The 18,827-nt window shown below is 36.1% G+C and overlaps 1 protein-coding gene and 1 long non-coding RNA gene across 3 annotated transcripts in view; both read left to right on the top strand.

The window, feature by feature from the left end:
- Positions 1–18,827, top strand: part of mgat4b (alpha-1,3-mannosyl-glycoprotein 4-beta-N-acetylglucosaminyltransferase B) — a 271,310-nt gene that overhangs the window by 7,731 nt on the left and 244,752 nt on the right.
- LOC147833918 (uncharacterized) lies at positions 8,835–17,600 on the top strand. Its single transcript, XR_015507323.1, has 4 exons — positions 8,835–9,101; positions 9,192–10,750; positions 11,007–12,956; positions 14,564–17,600. It is a non-coding gene; the product is annotated as an uncharacterized LOC147833918 (long non-coding RNA).

The raw sequence follows: 18,827 nt of genomic DNA, 5'->3' as shown, positions 1-18,827 counted from the left end.
AATTCCTTAATCATATTCTGAAATATGTTCTGATGAAAGAAACACATTTTAAGCACTTTAACTATTACACGTTTGATGCTTTTTTTTATTTTTGCTTCATTCACAGAAAGAAACAAGATATGTACTGTGCCTTTATTTAAAAAATGAATATGTAAAATAATGTTGAGCTTCTGGATGTGACTGAACTTTTTGTTTAATTTCAGGCAGTTTGCATGCGTGCTGAAAATGGAGAAGTTAATCTCTCTGGCAGATCATATCTGTGATGATGTGTGTTAGTAGTCCTGTATCTTCCGACTGAAAGCCAGCATAACATGCTTGAACAGCTTTGGCAAGAGTGAAATTTACCCATGTAGATGCACTTACCTTTGTCCAGTGGCTTCTGAAATGGGGGGCAGGGAGAGGTGGGGGTAATCCAGGAAGCAGGTTATGTGACACACCCCGATAATATTACACACTTAAAATGGTCAAAATGAGTAATCTCTCAGAGTTTGGTTCCAAAGTTTGAGGTAACTTTTAAAGGTATTTAATTTGCCATATTAACTTATGCTTTGTTTCAGGGTTAAGAGTGTGTGTGTTTCTTACGCTATATGGTATATTTAATAATTGCTCAATTAAAAACTATTGTAAAGTATATTTATTTATGTCCATCTTGTGTGGTCAGTCTGCTTTATTTTATTTTTTAACGCTTTCAATCAAATGTATTGCTTATGATAGAAAGATATTCGACCTTATAACAAACGTGGAAGCAAAAATAAAAGCAATAAAAATATTATCCTACATTATCATGCAATAATTTTTTATTTTATTTTATTTTTTTATTTATTTTCATTTCGATTAATAATTATTTCAATTAATTTATTTGATTAAAAAAGGATTTAGAATCAGTTATATAAAATAAAGCACAACTACCATGGGGACAATAACTAGCCATGTAACAGAAGAAGAGAAGAGGTGTGTCATGCTGCTTTTTGGTGTCTGTCCATGGTGACTCTTGATTTCAGAGTTCTGTTGAGAATGTCTGTTGACTTCAGAGTTAACATAGACTGAGTTAATTGAACTTGCATTCGGGACTGGTTTTGGTACAGATGTACCTTGAGTAAGCAGGTTTAGGGTTAATCAAGCAGAGTTCAGGGGTTAGCAGATGGACCGTAAACCTTTTTTTCTGGAACAAACCCCAGGTATTTTCATGATCAGGTAGCAGATGATCAGAGAAATACATGTAAAGAGAGGCGCAACTGAACTTGAACATTAATTTTTCCTATAAAAAATCATTGTGAAAGAATATGTCTTGGGGAAAGAAGTCATGCAGGTTTGGACTAGCTGAAGTAGAGTAAATGATCAAAACATTTTCATTTTCCTGCGAATTATGCCTGATAATTTGGAAGAGTTAGTGTTGATTAGCGGAGAGGCAGACTGCAGAGCTCACAGTATGACATCTGTCTGCTGCAGGTGAAAGCCTTACCTGAGAGATGGAGAGAAAGCTCTCATTATCTGTATCCTGAAAGAGATAAAGATCTGACTTGACCTCCTGCTCCTTCCCATTTACTTCTTGTTTGGTCTCTTTTCTCTTTCTTGGTTGCTCACTATCGGAGCGATCCTAGCAGGTATCACGTTGCCTTTCATTCCAGCTCGAGCTGATGTGATATCTCTCTGATACTCAGTTACCCAGAATCCTCCCAGCTGAGATGAGGCAAGGAATCTGAGCAACCTTGTATTGATTTAGTCCTTTGAGAGGGAAAAAAATGGAAAGAGTAACTAGAGACGTTGTCGGTTGTCTTCTTGCAGGAATTAGCTCAATTTATCAGTTTGTCTGAGGCTGGAGTCGCTAATGGAACTATAGTTTCTCCAGACTAGCGGTTCTATAAATACAGATCTGTATATCAAACTCTGATGGAAGATTGCAGCTCTCAATGATGCATTTGTACTGGTGTTGGTTTTTTGTTTATGTATTCAGTTCAACCATTGTGGAGTGTTTTTTTTTACTAAAAAAAGCAAAGCTCTAAAGGTTAATGTTATCATGGTCTATACAGTGGGTAATGTTGCAGTAACTTAATGTCCTTAGCATTCATGACTTTCAGATCAACTTTTGTCATGTCAGTTGAAGCCGATAGCCTAGTTGACAGTGCACATATGTAGCACAACTGTGCTACAATCGTTCAGCTCGAGTTACTAACAACCATAAGCTGTAAAAGATATGGACATAGTAGTATCAGTGATGTCACCCATAGGTTTCTAAAGACGCAAATGAAGCTACAAGTACGCATGGCCAACTGTCGCCATTTTGTTTTAAAAACACTGTTGTAATGCACACAAAGTACGTAAAGGCTAGGCTGCATATTTGCAGCATGTTAGCTATTAAGCATTTTAAACTACTTTTTAACACTCGTACTCAAAAGTGCTTGTAGACCTTAAATGTGCCTCATTTTGATTAAGTCGACTTATAATGGTTTACATGATTTAGTGAGGCACACACTAAAGTGTAGTCTAAATTGTAAAAAAAATAAAAAATCAAATAATAAATTCTCATTTAATGTCTTTCCACCTACAGTTTTTCAGTAAGGCTCCATGATTTTCACAATTCTAAAAACATCAAAGAATCGTTGAATTCAGTCATAAAATTGGAACTGACAGACAGTATAATGGGACATGTAACAGATTTTGGCAAACATGGACCTAATATTAAAGCAGAGAAAGACTGCTGTTTAAATATGAAATTTGCATGTGTCATTTTTTCATTATCAGCAGTCTTGCATTAAAGACATACTGTAAACTCGCATAAAGTTGATCAAAAATCATTTCTTCATTACATTACAGTAAACACAAAGTCATTCAGTTTAAAAAGAAAGTTTGATATAACTTTAGTAATTGCAGAAATTTCATACTATTATATGGTACACTGTTCAAAAAAAAATACACTAGAACTACTGAGGTAGTCATTTTGACCATCTTAAATGTTTGTAATTTAGTAAATAACATTAAAATAAAATCGCTTTAACTCTAGTAACCTACACTGACTTTTCCTAAATGTGTACATTTCATTCTGTATTCAACTATTTTATTAAAATTGCAATACACAAGAGTTCTGAGCTTTTCTACTCGCACTGGCTAGAATTGTCAAATTGACTTCATGCATTTCAGCATTCTCTACGTTTTCGGTGAGCCTCTGTTTCTGCTTAATTTCTGCTAACAAAAACAGAACTTTCTAATGGAAAAACTTTAGTTATGTCTTTCAAACTTTCATCAAGTCTTTCTACTTGGCTCTCCCACTTACTTGACAAAGTAAGGATCTGTGGGACGATCTAGTTACTCAAATTATGGGCTATGTTACAAAAAAGAGGGTGATGATGACTTCATAAAATATATTAGGACTGACATTCAACGCTTTATTCTAAAATCTCAATATAAACTTTGAATGCGAGTTTGATAATTCAGTTCAGTTCTAACTGACAGAATGATCACTATGGCCATTCTAGTAGTTCTAGAATCCTGGTAGCTCCAGTATTAACCGTCTTTGAGTTTAATGTAATTTAATTTTGAAATGGCTTGTAAAGTCAAGTTAATTCAGCTTAAAAATGTCAACTCATATTTTTCTTTTAAACCACGTAGAACGGTAAAATTCTCAAAATAAAAGGAATAATGATAACATTTTTTTTGATTGCTAAATAATGATGCATTAACTGCCAATTTTAAAAAGTAATAAAATAATCATCTATTAAAATGCAATCAAAAAACACAAAATAGAAAATCTAAAACAAAACTTGGGATGAAACAAAACCAGTCATGTCTCACAGGAGTTAATATGAGTGGGAGTCATTATTTCAGTCTAGAAGAGGCAGAGATTGACTGTCTGCTGAATTTGTCAAGGCAAAGCGAAGCTTAGTGTTTAAAGAAATGCCATTCAAAGAGGCGTTGAGCTGGTTATTTGTGTCTTTGTCTTGAGTGCATGTTGAAGCATGTCGCAGCATGATTGTATGCTGGCGTGAGTTTTTATTTATGCTAATTTGTTATGTAATATCTTGTAATATCCTCTGGGTGCTGCTCTGTTATCCATGTACATCAATCCAGCCAAAAAAAGGCTGAACTTGAAACGGAGACTGTGTTTTGATGATGAAACCTTTTCATTATTCACAGCCAGGATCTGTACCTGTGCCGTTTATCACCCTGTGGAATTACAATTACAGCTCACAGTCCAATATAACATATCAACCTTTGAGTCATGCCTCGTCTTTGTAGGGATAGGCAGTTTTTCTAATAGCAACTAGCAGCCTATTTCTTGTAGTTTTATTTAATATTTTTTCACAGAGGATTCATTTAGAGACATCACCCCCATGTTTTAGAATGTTAACTACCGATGGCCTGCGAACATCCTGTTTTTTTTTTCTTGCTCTTAAAATTATGTAATTTAATTAATCCGAAATTCACATATAGACACCTTTGACAGTTATTATTTTGCCTATATGCTGTATATGTCATATTCCTAAAAGTGCAGTAAACTTCTTGTCACCAATATCAGTTTCCAGAATTGCCCATAAAGCACTGCAAATGGCAAAATTGCGAAAAACACAACTGATGCAGTGGTGTTGATTAGAATAAACAACATCCAATGTGATCCTGAAAAGATGTAGATATTTTACATTAGAACGTAAAATGTGGTACCCAGACTCTTGCCGTTTTTATTCCTGCTGTTAAAGTTGCAGCACATGCTCATTGGAAATAGATGGTTTAGCAGCATACATTTTGTGAAACCACAAAAAAAGAACTACAACAGATGTTTGACTGCAGTTTCTAGGTATATATCTTGGTATGACACCAACAACTTTTTGCCCCTTTTCACAGTAACTATATTTACAAAGACATATTGTAGAGTTCTTTGCATTTCTTCATGCAGTTATTTTTTACAACACCAAATAAAACCACCAAACAATTTGGCAGTGTCTAAGATTTGTAAATGGATGCGTTCATTTTAACAATCTTCCCTCAAGCTCTAATCTAGCAGGATTCTTTGAGGCCTTCAAACAAAACATCTGTTAACAGCTTCGGGGCTCACAATATGTCTGTCTTAAAGGATGGGTGGGAGTGTGTGTGAATGGGAATCTCTTGAATGAATCTCTTGAATGATGTGATGGTATCAGCAGTTCAAGTAGAAGATGACAGCAGAGCACTTTACAACACTGGCAGTAGTGTGCAAAATGCATAAAGAAATATATGGATTAGTTCACCCCAAAATGATAAATCTGTTTTAATCACAAGGGTCATTCGTTCATCTATGTAGTTTTTTTTTTTTTTTTTGGCACATAAAAAGGGATCTTGGAGCTTCATATGATTTCAATCAACAACTTTGAGTGTTTTGACAGTGTTTTTGGTTCCGTTTCTGGACTTTAAACGTCTTTATAATGTTGCTGTCTTGGGTTGGGTCGATAGATGATTTCATCGCCGATGACGGATAGACCTCCATCGCAGCAGCAACCCGCTCACAAAAAAATACCATTTGCACTAATATGTTTTAGCTTTGAAATGGCATTTTAGAGCAAACACGATCCACGTCCTCACTGGTATTTCATCTAGCATTTCTGAAAAGCTCTCCTTCCACACTATACCGCTGAAAACACACATCATGTGACCACACTCACATACACACATACATCATATGTGCGTGTCTGAGCTCCAGCAGTCAGTGGGTGCTTTGAGCACAAAACCCCAGAGAGCAGTGCATGTCAGACATTTTATCAAGGATGTACCGCGGGATCGCGTCTCACTATAGTTGGTAAAGGTGATTTTTAAATAATGTGTCCATTTAACGACTCTTCGGTCTTTTGAATCTATAACAGCGTCAGTACACCACTTCAATCTTTCGCTCTCACGCTTGTACCTTAGATACTGTTGGTTGGTTTCTGTTGGTTGTTCACCTTTTTTTACAAAGTTTGTTGATGGCCTTATAACAAGACCAATTACTTCATGCAAGAGTCCCATGCAAATGTGATTGGCAGGTGGTATTTTGTGTGTAGCTTGTCTTTTATTTATTTATGATTTGGTTAATGTGTAAAACAAAGACCATGCAGGTCATAGATGAAATGGTAGGCTACAAATAATTAATTGTTATGAATTAATTAATTATTCATAAATGATCTTCCATCGCTATGCTTCTCATTAGACGTCGTACGATGCCAAATTAATCTTCATCAGCCAACCTTATTGCTGTATATGAAGGGCCGGAGAGCTCTCGGATTTCATCTAAAATATCCTAATTTGTTTTATGAAAATGTTTGAAGGTCTCAGGGCTTTGAAACAACATGAGGATGATTTTTGAGTGAACAAACCCTTTAAAAATAAAACATTCACACATTTATCCATTTAAAATTGCATCTTGGGACTTTGGCATTCTGTTCCTGTTTCCTTTCACTAACTGTTTTTGTCTGTATAATCTTCCCCAGGAAAAATGGTCTGTAGCTTGAACTCGAGTCAAATTAAGCACCAAAGTTTACTACTTGATAAAATGTACGCTGTCTTTTCACAGCCAACTGTTGCTTGGAGACTTTTGTCACAGTAGCAGCCCCAGAAGGAGGCCCCGAGAGCTTCTGACACTGGGCTGTTTCCAGAGAAAGTGCAACAAACAACATAAACGTAACGGTCTGTCATCCATGATGTGCAAAGTAGTTACTTAGTACACTTTTACAGTAACACATTAACAAAATGAGTGACCAATAAAGAAACAATTCAGTTGATTTGAGAGGGGAATGCTAGATCAGAGTGCTAATTTAGTTTTGTTTTTAACGTGGATATTACTTTTGGGCTTAATCTTGATTTGTTGTGTGTGTGTGTGTGTGTGTGTGTGTGTGGTGGTGTGAGTCTTGCACCTTTGGAAAGACTTGAATTATTCAGTGCTGTAGTGGCTCTTGACCAATTGAAACCTTCCCTCAATAGAGGCCTGGCTGAAAAGAGAGCCAGAGCTCGATCCAACTGACTGAAGCACGTCTAAATATTTAATTCATCCAAGGCCACAAATTCTCCAGAAGCACTGATCAGTTCGCTACGAATTCTAATGAGGGTTTAGACTCAGGATTTAGTTCTACCTGACTTGAGACGGGCAACTTGGAGAAGAGTCTGGAATAATAAAGAAACACTTTATCTGAAGTGCTAGTGGTCGACGACTGCTGATTTTCAATTGGCGGTATGGATTTCTAGTCTGTGGCTTCTAGGCTGTTTGTAAAAAGAGTTTATAATAATTGAAATGAGAAATGTATTACAAGATGATAAAATGATACTATCATCTAAAAGTTGAAAGTTGGTAATGTACATTATTTTTTTTTTAATAAGTCTCTTTTATTAAAATTACAGTAATTGTGAAAAGTTACTATTCATAAAGAACTTTTTTGGATTGGTTTTTACCTCGGCTGGGTCTGTTGGAGTTCTGTGTGGCATTTGCATGTTCTCCCCAAGTTCATGTGGGTTTCTTTCAGGTGCTTTGGTTTCCCCCACAAGTCCAAAGACATGCGCTTTAGGTGAATAGAATAAACTAAATTGGTCGTAGTGCATGAGTGTGAATGTAAGAGTGTATGGGTGTTTCCCAGTGTTGGGTTGTGGCTGGAAAGGCATCCGCTGTGTAAAACATGCTGGATAAGTTGGCGGTTCATTCCACTGTGGTTACCCCAGATTAATAAGGGGACTAAGCCGAAAATAAAATGAATGAATGATGTTGACCCTGATTTTTATTCTTATTGGAAAGTCATGTATATATTGTAATGTGAATAAGACTTGGAAATCCAGTCTTTTCACACATGCAGTCTTAACTGGTAAATTACTAGTATGTTACGGTTAAGAAATCAAATGTGTTGATGTGATGTTTTAAAAAAGTTAAAACGGAGAAATGAAATATTTTTTCTTTTTTTTTTTTATTCATCCTTGATTTTACCAGGAATTTCCTATTGAGATATTAATCTTTTTTACCAGGGGGTCCTGGCCAAAATGCCAGCACAAAGTATTAGATACAAAAATAGACACGCATAAAATATCACAAATTTCAAATTTACATAAAACATTTACATGATTCTTCCAGACTTTAATGTAGGGTCACACTCTTGGAACAGTTAAATGTAATTATAAGAATTTTGTGTACTATAACTACAAGTATAATATGATAAAAGATTACAAATATAGGATGGCAATTGAGCCAATAATGCCCTAGTGGTGAATTAAAAGCATATGCATTTTTCTCTTTTCGTGCAGGGAAAACCCATCCAACCATTTTGTACAAAATACAATGATGGTGTCTAGATTGTTTAATAACTAAAGCTGAGGGTATTCCAGAAAGCAGGTTATGTGGCATAACCAGATAAGTTTAAGCATTTGTTAGTGAATACCCCCAGCGTTCAGTTCTAATGTTTGAGGTAAATTTCAGGGTTTGTAAGTTTGCTGGAGAGTCAGTTGTGTGTGTGTTTAGGTTGGTTGGTTCACTTCTTCTAATCTATATGGTGCACTTTGTGTTTCTTACATAATTTCATAATATATTTTGTAATTTCTTAATAAAATACTGTTTTAAAGTAACATTTTGGTTGTACTGCTATTTATGTAATTTACTTTTATCTCAACATGAGCGGTTTTGTAACTGACATATTTTGTGTAAGCAGGTTTAGGGTTCATTAGAACTGGTAACATTACCAGAATCTTTCTGTGTGTGACCAAGAACAGGATAACCTGTTTCAGCACAAACTACAAAAAACAACTTCTTTTTGCTTAGTTATTTTAGTGCTACTGAATTATACAAACCTGTGTTTCAGTACATTAAAGCTGCATTATATTGAATCAAAATCTGACTAATGTGGCACATTTTTTTCTGTATACAACTGAAGACAAAATTATTTGCTGTGAAATTTAAGTACTATTTAAACAGGAAATTTAGATGCACATTTTTAAACATAATAATTAGAATATATAATAACAGATTGCTTTTGTGTTTGCCGTGATTACAATACATAATATTTTATTAATTATTTTGCAAGATATTAGTAGTTGGCTTAGTGTTATTTAAAGGCTTAACTAGGTAAAATGGGTTATTTAGGCTAGTCATTGTTTTTTTCTGTAGCCAAAAGAGTAGCTGGCAGCTAGCTCTCTGCAACTCTCACATGGTCGCCAATGAAGCTAAGCAGGGCTGTGCCCGGTCAGTACCTGTATGGGAGACCACATGGGAAAGCTAGGTTGCTGCCTGAAGTGGTGTTAGTGAGGCCAGCAGGGGGCGCCCAACCTGAGGTCTGGGAGGGTCCTAATGCCCCAGTATAGTGACGGGGACTCTATACTGCTCAGTGAGCGCTGTCTTTCGAATGAGACGTTAAACCGAGGTCCTGAATCTCTGTGGTCGTTAAAAATCCCAGGATGTCCTTCGAAAAGTCATCCTGGCCAAATTTTCCCACTGGCCTCTGTTCATTATGATCATCATCCTCTTATCATAACTGGCTTCATCACTCTTTATTCCTCTCCACCAATAAGCAGGTGTGTGGTGTGCGTTCTGGTGCAAAATGGCTGCCGTCGCATCATCCAGGTGGATGCTGCACACGGAGATTCCCCCCTGCATGTAAAATGCTATATAAATGTAAGCAATTATTATCATTATTATTATTAAGTAAATCTGTTTTTGTGAGTTGTTTTTTTTGTTGCTGGAAAGTGTAACTGTATTCAGTTACAATAATGTATATCAATAACCCAGTGTAAAATAACTCTTTATATGCTTCACACATTGAATTATATTAATCTTTAAGCCTAGAAACACAATTTCTTGCAGCTGAATGCTTTTAAATCCTGAACAGTTGAAATCGTTTACAAAGTAACAGGTCTTAAAAACACATAAATGAGAGACTTCACCTTGTTATGGTTAAACAATGCAATTAATCTGCATTTGTTCTGAACTGTGGTGCCTGAATAATATCCCTACTTGACATCGCACATCCTGAGATCCAAACATTACATTGAACTAAATATTATGCAAACCTACTGTATACTTAATTCATTTTTATAAATCCTTATTAAATTGCTCTTGTAACAGTGTTATTTTGAGCTGTTTTGGTCAATGAGGGCTTTACCAACACAGTCTCACGCAATCTGTGTTTTGTAATGTGTTGATGGACCGCGTTAGCATATGCGCACTCTGTATGTGTGTGTGTGTGTGTATCAGGGGATGTGCCTGTAGGCAGGAGCAGTCTTGTCTCTCTTAATTTAGCCCCAGTGCAGCAGTTCATAGCCCTTTTTCTTTCACTCATTATATGATATGGCACTTTGCCAAAGGCTACATTATGCAAGTCACCCTCCCTCCTGACAGCACCCACTTACAAACACACACACACAGTAGCTGGATGGAGAACGCAGGTTAGCAGGTGGCATCATTTATAATTAATGTGACTGATGTTTTACCTGTGATTTCCATATGGAGAAACGCAGGTGTGAGTGAGCACCCCATGCGCATTAAAAGTGTACTTCTCACACCGGAGCTAATCTGACATGTGGATGTTTATGTTCCATTCTGAGACGACGTGTCAGGCCAAAACTGTTATTAATGAGTGCTTAAGTGTAACGGTTTTATTATCTTTGACATGTTTGGAGAAATGGATTGTTCATAATTATTTAAAGGTATAAATTGTGGTGCAATGTTAATATTTTTATGGTGACATGGTGGCTCAGTGGTTAGTACGGTCACCTCACAGCAAGAAGATTGCTGGTTTGAGTCCTAGGATGCATTTCTGTTAGGAGTTTGCATGTTCTCCCTGTGTTTATGTGGCACTTCTGGGTGCTCTGGTTTCCGCCACAATCCGAAGATATGTGGTGTAGGTGAATTGGATAAATGAGTGTATGGGTGTTTCCCAGTACTGGGTTGCAGCTGGAAGGGCATTTGCTGCATAAAACATATGCCAGAATAACAGTTGATTTAGTTCATTGCGCTGTGGTGATATCTGAAATCGAGACTAAAGTCCCTTTCACACATACAGACCTTTCTGAAAAATTACCGGCAATTTTCCGGAAAGGTCTGTATGTGTGAACAGGCCCTTTTTGAAAATACCAGTAAATTTGTTCCGTCAATTTTCTGGAAAGAGAAGTTGTAACATTATCGGTAATTTGCCGGAAGGCTGCACTGTGTGAAGCAGAAGGAAGATTGCTGGAAAGAGCATGTTCACCCTTAGAACACGCTGACGTGAGACATCTACTTAAGCCAATCACAACATTTAGACACGTTAACATCCGCACTGTCTAGAGAAATAAAAACCTTTTATTTTTCTAATATTTTTCCAGACACAACTAGCATGTTATTCAGATCATGTTTCTATGTTTCTTCTTAACGCCAAAGGTGTAAAAAGCTATCGATAAAATGTTTATGGTAAGCCGCTGTTTGTTTACCTTTAAGCACAGCTTGCTTCAGTTGCTTGACACTTGTGAATTTGAAGCAGCTGGTGAGTGCCAGCACAAACACATATATGTACATCTCGACATTCCTCCATGTTTTCAACGAAGTTGTTCACAATACTTATTCATCCACAGAGTTTGTAACGTAGTCAAATAATTACAAATACAAGCGCAGCCGTTTAGAGGTCCTTTTTGGTTAATGATGTCAGAATGTACCTGTATTTTGGAATGGATGTGTGAATGGCCTATTTCGAAAAAAAATCTAGAATGTCCTTGCCTGTGTGAACAGCACTTTTTTTGAAGTCGTTCTGAAAATTTTCCAGATATTTATCAGTATCACTGTGTAAAAGGGGCTTAAGCTAAAGGAAAATGGATGAATGAATAATTTTGTCACGAAAGTGTCACTTAAAAAATTACAGAAATCCAAATTCGGTCATGAATATTCATTCAAAAATATTTTGTCTTTTTTTTTTTTTTCTTTCTGTTGAGCACTAAAGGAGTATGTTGAGGAATGCTGGAAACCTGTAACCCTTGACTTCATATGTATTTTCTGTAGAAGTCAATGGTTACAGGTTTCAACACTCAAAATATCTTCATTTGTACTCGACAGAAAAACCTCAAGCTTCTTTGGAACAAGTTAAGGGTGAAAAAATGATTCTGAGAAATGAAATTGTGAGAGAACTAACTATTTAAGTCATCAATATAATTGTGATCGTTTGTGTGAGAGACCGATGGAAACTGAAGTTATTATTTACTTTAGAATTTGTACATTTTGTTGAATCATCTAGGCATTCAAATAGGTAAATCATTATCTTAATTTATTAATTTATTGGCAATTTGTTGGAGTGTTTTAATTTATGTATTCTTTAATTTTTAAAATTATTCTTATAAAATAAAATAAAAAATACCCTTTTTGTATGATTAAGGGATTTAAATTAGGCTTTTATTCACATAAAAAATGTATCATTACACAAACATCTAGCACATACAACATAATGAATGTAAACATCCCAAGTTCCCTAAGATTCTTATGTGCAACTGTTAGTAAACGTTTGATATGAGTAAAAGTTAAACTTATTAATATAAAGTGATTTCTGCTCTTCATAAAGCCTGGATTAAATCACTTGATTCATGTGGATTAATTTTACTATGTCTTACGGAGAGTTTTAAAGGCCATGATTAAAAAAAATCTTCTTTTGTAGGCTGTTTGGACCGAACTAGGTGTACTGTAGGTACAGTGTGTCCACACTTGATTGACATAAACACAATAAGTCTCTTTTTTTCTAATTTTTCCTAAAGTTAAAATAGGATCCAAATCCTTCCCATTTTGAGGCTCACCGCAACGTGATGTAGAAGTGCAGTTTCCCTGCCCCCTCAATTGATTGACAGCCATGAATTAACATGTCTCCGTAGTAACACGTATAATAATATCAACGAGACAGGATGTGCGCAAAACAACTGGGATTAAAAGATCTGTTCAGCTCTCTGTGGTCATCTGTCATCATCAAATATAATCAAGAATGAGTTTTACAAGTTTAAACATTTTTTAAAACAGTGCATGTTAATGGATTACAGTAGGGATGTAACGGTATTGTAAATACCGTCATACCGCAATATTATTTTTTTCGATATTACCGAAGTCGCATGACTCGGTAAAACTATAGGTCTTCTGAGAAAATTTGCTCAGGCGAATGAAGCGAACGGGATGTAGCGAAAACTACAATTGCCATCAGCCCATGCTTGACCATCATCCCTTGCGGTCTGTTGTCGCTACAGATCCAGTAATGCGGAAATGGAGTGTGCTGCTAGAAGCGGGGATGAAAAGAGCTGGAAAACTCTAAAGCAGGTCGCACACCAGAAGCGGCGCTCGGTGGCGCGCCGCGCAGCGCCATGTATTTTAGAATTCTAAACATAGGTTTCTATCAGGATACACACACCGGCGCCGCAAGTCGGCGGCTGTCGGCGGCGCCCGGCGACGGCTCAGGACGCAGTTCATTTTTCAGCCGCGCCAAAGAGCGCAATCTGGTTAGTTTCATGTTAAATATCATTCGAATGTGCGCGTCTGGTGTGTGATACTTATAAACTGTCATGTACATCTGAAAACGGAAGCGGGGCTGCAGACGTTCGCCTCTCTGATTGGGGCTTTTCCTGAATATTAAGTAGCCTAACACGCACAGTTCAGTCCTGCATCTTCTCCGTGTAAGTTCAGACTTCGCAAGTTTGATCAAGGCTGCAGTCTCTTCTTCTCAGTTTGATATGGAAAAGCAGATTATACCGAGGACACGGGTAAATCTTCAAAGGGAACAGTGTACTTTATAACTTCATTCACATCACCCTGGCTTCGTTGTTTCACTTTCTCAACAATAAAATGTAAACATGATTTAAGGAACTGCCTATTTTCATTTTAATATTAGCAACTTAGACAGCAGACATGTTGAGGCGTCGTGCTGCATAAGATGAGCGTCATTTTCACTGTGTGGATATTTATAACAAAACGGAGCCGATAAAAACACTGCCTCCTTTCAATTTCAGTGAAAATACGAAACACAGCCTCTCTTTTGCTGAATATCAGTTTTAATAATCGATAATGGCCATTTTAAAAGTATAACATACAATAAGTTTATACATTATAGGAAATAAAGGCAAGCGATCAGTCAATATACAGAATGGACGTGCTTCCATTAATCATTAACTTATCTTTGCGCTCAGCCAAAACACGTTACCTGAGAACAAGTAATAGATTCCAATGCCCAAAGTCAGGGAATATGTCGTTAGATAAAGACAACAAGATAAATGAAATATCCCGTTTAATAAATATAGTGAGATTAGATCCAGCGGGAGATGCTTGATGAGAAGTCCGACTAGCAGAGCTCTCATCTGGGTAGATGGGCTGAGTGTGATTAAATGTTGAATGTGATGAGTTTTCAACAATACTAAATTAAAACTTTATTGTTTTTACATGGTTTAATAATTTTTTGTTATTAAAATTGAAGTTCCTGTTTCAAAGCTTACAGATAGATGGCTAATTTGTATGTCATTGACACTTTTGGCACTTTTTTGGAGTATTTTCATAAGTTTTGTTTTTTCCTGTAAATGATTCAATAAATACCGTACCGTGACATTCATACCGAGGTATTACCGTACCGTGAAATTCTGATACCGTTACATCCCTAGATTACAGCGATTTTTACTTCATCACAACAGCCGCATATCAGTACAATTATAAAAGATGACGCTTCAATCCCATTTTGTGGACTTTAAATCCGGTTTATTTTGTACATTAACATAACAGATATCAATACAGTAGTGTATATTAATGTGTATCCTGTCACATACGAGTTTAAAAACGATGCAAAGTTAAACTGTTATATTGTGCGTGTGTGTATGTATGTGTGTGTATGTGTGTGTGTGTGTGCGCGTGCGCTTGAACTTTGTAACGACCTTGTGTGTGACTCATTGTTCCATCGGCTCGGTCCACAAAAAATACATTTAATAGTAATTGGGAAAGTTCTTACTGTGGTATTTTTCATAAACATTACGTGAGCTCTGCTTTATTCATGTCTGTCACTGTATCTGCCACAGCCTAGGCAGAGAATGAGGCCCTGTTTACACTAATGCGTTTTAGTTTGAAAACGCATAAGTTTTTCCACGGTTACACCATCCGTCCACACTACGCTGGAGTTTTCGAGCGCCGAAAACGAAGCGTTTTGGAAATGCTGGAGAGCCCGTTTTCATTCTGAAATGCTGCCGCTCCGTCTCTGTGTGGATGGGGTGAAAACGGAGACATCTGAAAACGGAGGCATGGCTGCTGAGATTCGCTACCTGGTTGGGGCTTTTGTGTCATTGCGTATCCTTCCCTTATTCGTCAAGCCCTATAACACATGCCTTTAATGCTACCGGGAGACAGCAGACCCGGGAGCGTTGTTTGCACTATTGTCTGTTTCAGGCACCATTGTGCAGTTATTCATTTGTTACGTTTAGTAACAACTCGCCCTCGTCGTCTGTCCACAAAAATACCTTTCTTGCTTTCTTTGCCATCGTGTTCATTGTTGAACCGCCGTTTGTTGACAAACAATAACCAAATGCCGAGCGAAACACATGCTTCCTGTTTATACTAGAACGCGCAGTGCACGAATGGTCACGTGATAAACATTTTTGGTGGCGTAGTGTGGACGGAGATATGTTCAGAAACGCTAGGTGAAAGCTAGTGTGGACGCGGATCGTTTTTGATCTAAAACGCTTTAAAACTAAAACGCACTAGTGTAAATGGGGCCTGAGGCACAATCTAATAGGCACGTGGGAACGGTTGGCAGGGAGAACTAGCATTAAAGGCACAGGTCACGAAAATGGCTACATTGTGTTAAGAGCAGAACATTCTAATATTCTGAAAGGTATAACAGATAATCTGATGGGTGTTTTGAGCTGAAACTTTACAGACACATTCTGGAGACACAAAAGACTTCAGTCTTGAAGGAGGATTAAACTAGGTGCTGTTTAATGCAAAAGGTTTTAGTTTGGATTGAATTGAGGGAAATAAACATCTTTATCTGTGTTCTGAAAACAAATGAATAAAATGAAGGAGAGTAAATGTGACCCTGGACCATAAAACTAGTGTCCATTTTAAAGAAAAAAATTTTTTTGAACAAAAATGTATAATGATTTAAAGCTGCATAAATAAGCCTTTGTATGGCTTGTAAGGAGAGGACAATGTTTGGTTGAGATAAAGCTCTTTAATAAATAATAAAACAAAACCTTAGAGATAATAACTTTTTTTTAATCATGAGTCTGAAGGTTTAAAAGCAATATGAAAATTGAGAAGATCAAAAAGTCACCTTTAAAGATCAGAAATGGAATTATGATATATATTTACAGTAGGACATTTACAAAATATCTTCACGAAAGGTGATCTTTGCTTAATGTTCTTATGATTTTCGGTAATAAAAACCTCATAGTTTTGACTCATACAGTTTATTTTTACTATTGCTAAAAATACCTGTGCAGCTTAATACTGTCTTTATTCACAGTCACAAATAATAATAGATTTTCATTTTCATTCATTTTTAAACCGTTTTAATACTGTAATGTAGAAATCTGAAGGATCTATAAAAAAAAAACTTTTGCTTTTTACTGAAAATGTCATCTATTGAAACTTTTTTTCCTTCAAAGTTGTGAGTTTTTTTTGTCAAACTAATCCTTATACTGTACAGTGGAGTGTTGTGGGCATTTAGGGACACCGATTAATGCTTCTGCTAATGGGTCAGGGAAAAAGGAGGGAAGTATGCCAACATACTTTGTATGGTCAAAATCACCTTCCCGCAGTCATATTTAAACCCATGCCACACACCCGCCGCAGATGGAGAACATTTAGACAGGATGTGACAGCCTGTTACTAATGTACTGAAGACATTTACTCTTTGCACTTTGCAGAATAGCCCAATAATTCATCACCATTACCAATCCAAAAAGTTGTCAAAAGTCCCGTAAAGCCAGTTTAATATGATAGAATCTCCTTTGGGGATGCCCTCAAAGGTAAAACATAATTTAGATGAAGTAGTCTGAGAATTTTTTTTTTCACCTTTTAAAAGTGCAAAGGTTTTGGTTTTGAGAGAGTTCAATTCTGGCTAAAGCAAAGACAAGAAATCTTATGCTCTTTTTCAAATGGTGCATTTGTGTTGACAACACAATCTCAATGGCAGTTCATAACTTTTTGATTTACTGGCTAGTTGAGCTGAGCGATTTAATCGAAATTGAATTGCAATCGCGATTTGAAATGTTATTGTTTAAGCTAAGAGGCAGCGATATGAAATATATATGCATTATTTAATTTCCCCAGCCTAGAGCAAATGCATGACTGCTGTCCATGTGTGACAGTCTTACTAGCCACTTGACTGAGCACACTTTTATTCTGCCCAATCAGAATTGTGCAACTGAACTATGCTTAATGCCCACAAAAAAAACAAACAAACAAGAAAGCATGGAAGAGAGGGAGGATGACGTTTCCTGCTTCAGAAGCATTAATAGACGAATTAATATCAATAAAAAAGAGGACATCAATAAGGGAATATTTTGGTTTCAAATTCACAGACTCTGAACAATACCAGATAATTTGTCAGAATTGTTGCCACAGCATGAGGAAATACAACAACCAGCACCTAAAAAAAGGCTATGAGAAGTGTCTTGCTAAGAAGTCAACTGAAAGTATTGCCACTCAATCTAGTAACAAACAAAAGCAAAGTACAATTTCAGAGATGTTTCAGCCATGTTAGTTTGCTGAGTGTTCTGTATTTTTATAATTATATTTTTTTGTTTGTATAATAAGCTACTCTATCTCCATAGTTTGAGTTCAACTTGTTTACAGAAATGTAAGGTCATTTTATTTACTGTTTGAGAAAAATAAGTGTTTAATTTCTGACTATTTAAAAATTAACTTGAATAAATGTTTAAGTTGATATGTTTTAAGTTCCTTGTCTAAGTAACACTTACTGCATTTTAGCAGTAAGAAGCTACAATACAGATTGAGCTGAAGCTTGACTACAAAATGAAATTCAAATCGAAATCTCAATATCTGCCAAAAAATTGGAATTAGATATTTTCCCTAAATTGCGATCTCATCTGTACAATGTAGCATGATTTGCTTATCATTCAATGACTGTTGGGATTAGGGGTGGGGTTGGGTGTCACGACTACTTATAAAAATTTTAATATGACTGAAAGATCAGACTGGTGTTGACCCTTCCCATTTACTTTGAACAGAGTGATGTCAAGCATTGCAGAACTAAAGTATGGATCTGTTGAGTCTGTTGGCAGAATTTAATATAATATAATTAATTTAATATAACTCTAAACATAAACATTTTATTTAGATTCACGTACTGTTGTCAGATATTGGTATTTCAAATCATATGAGGTTTTATTTCTGGCAAATAAAGAATTAAGGCATGCATAAGCACTGCTATTTTACTGTGGTATATTAAACTAACAATTATAAATTTAGATTTTGTTTGGAGTAGTTACAGTATTATTATTTTTTTTCCCTGAAGAACAATGTAATGCAATACATTACAATATAATAATTTATTCATTTTCCTTCGGCTTAGTCTTTATTTCAGAGCTCGTTGCCGCGGAATGAACCTCCAACTATTCCAGCATATGTTTTACGCAGCGACAATACAGTATAAACACCCATACACACTCATTCACACACACATTGTGGAAAATTTAGTTTCTTCAATTCCCCTATGATGATGTGAACAGGGCGTTAAAGGGATAGTTCAACCATAAATGAATTGATAATATGCACACCCACATTCACTGTTTCTTTAGTTTTTTTTTTTTTTTTTTTTTTTTTAAATATATTTACGAAAATCGTTGGAATTTAGTATTTTTTAACCTATTATGAAACTAGTTTTCTCATTGGATTTACAAATGTTTTTATAAGTGGTTGC

Source organism: Danio rerio, chromosome 14 (assembly GCF_052040795.2).
Source record: "Danio rerio strain M-AB ecotype USA chromosome 14, GRCz13ab, whole genome shotgun sequence".
Taxonomy (NCBI): domain Eukaryota; kingdom Metazoa; phylum Chordata; class Actinopteri; order Cypriniformes; family Danionidae; genus Danio; species Danio rerio.
Note: the sequence above shows the minus strand (reverse complement) of the source record. Positions and strands in the feature narration are given on the sequence as shown.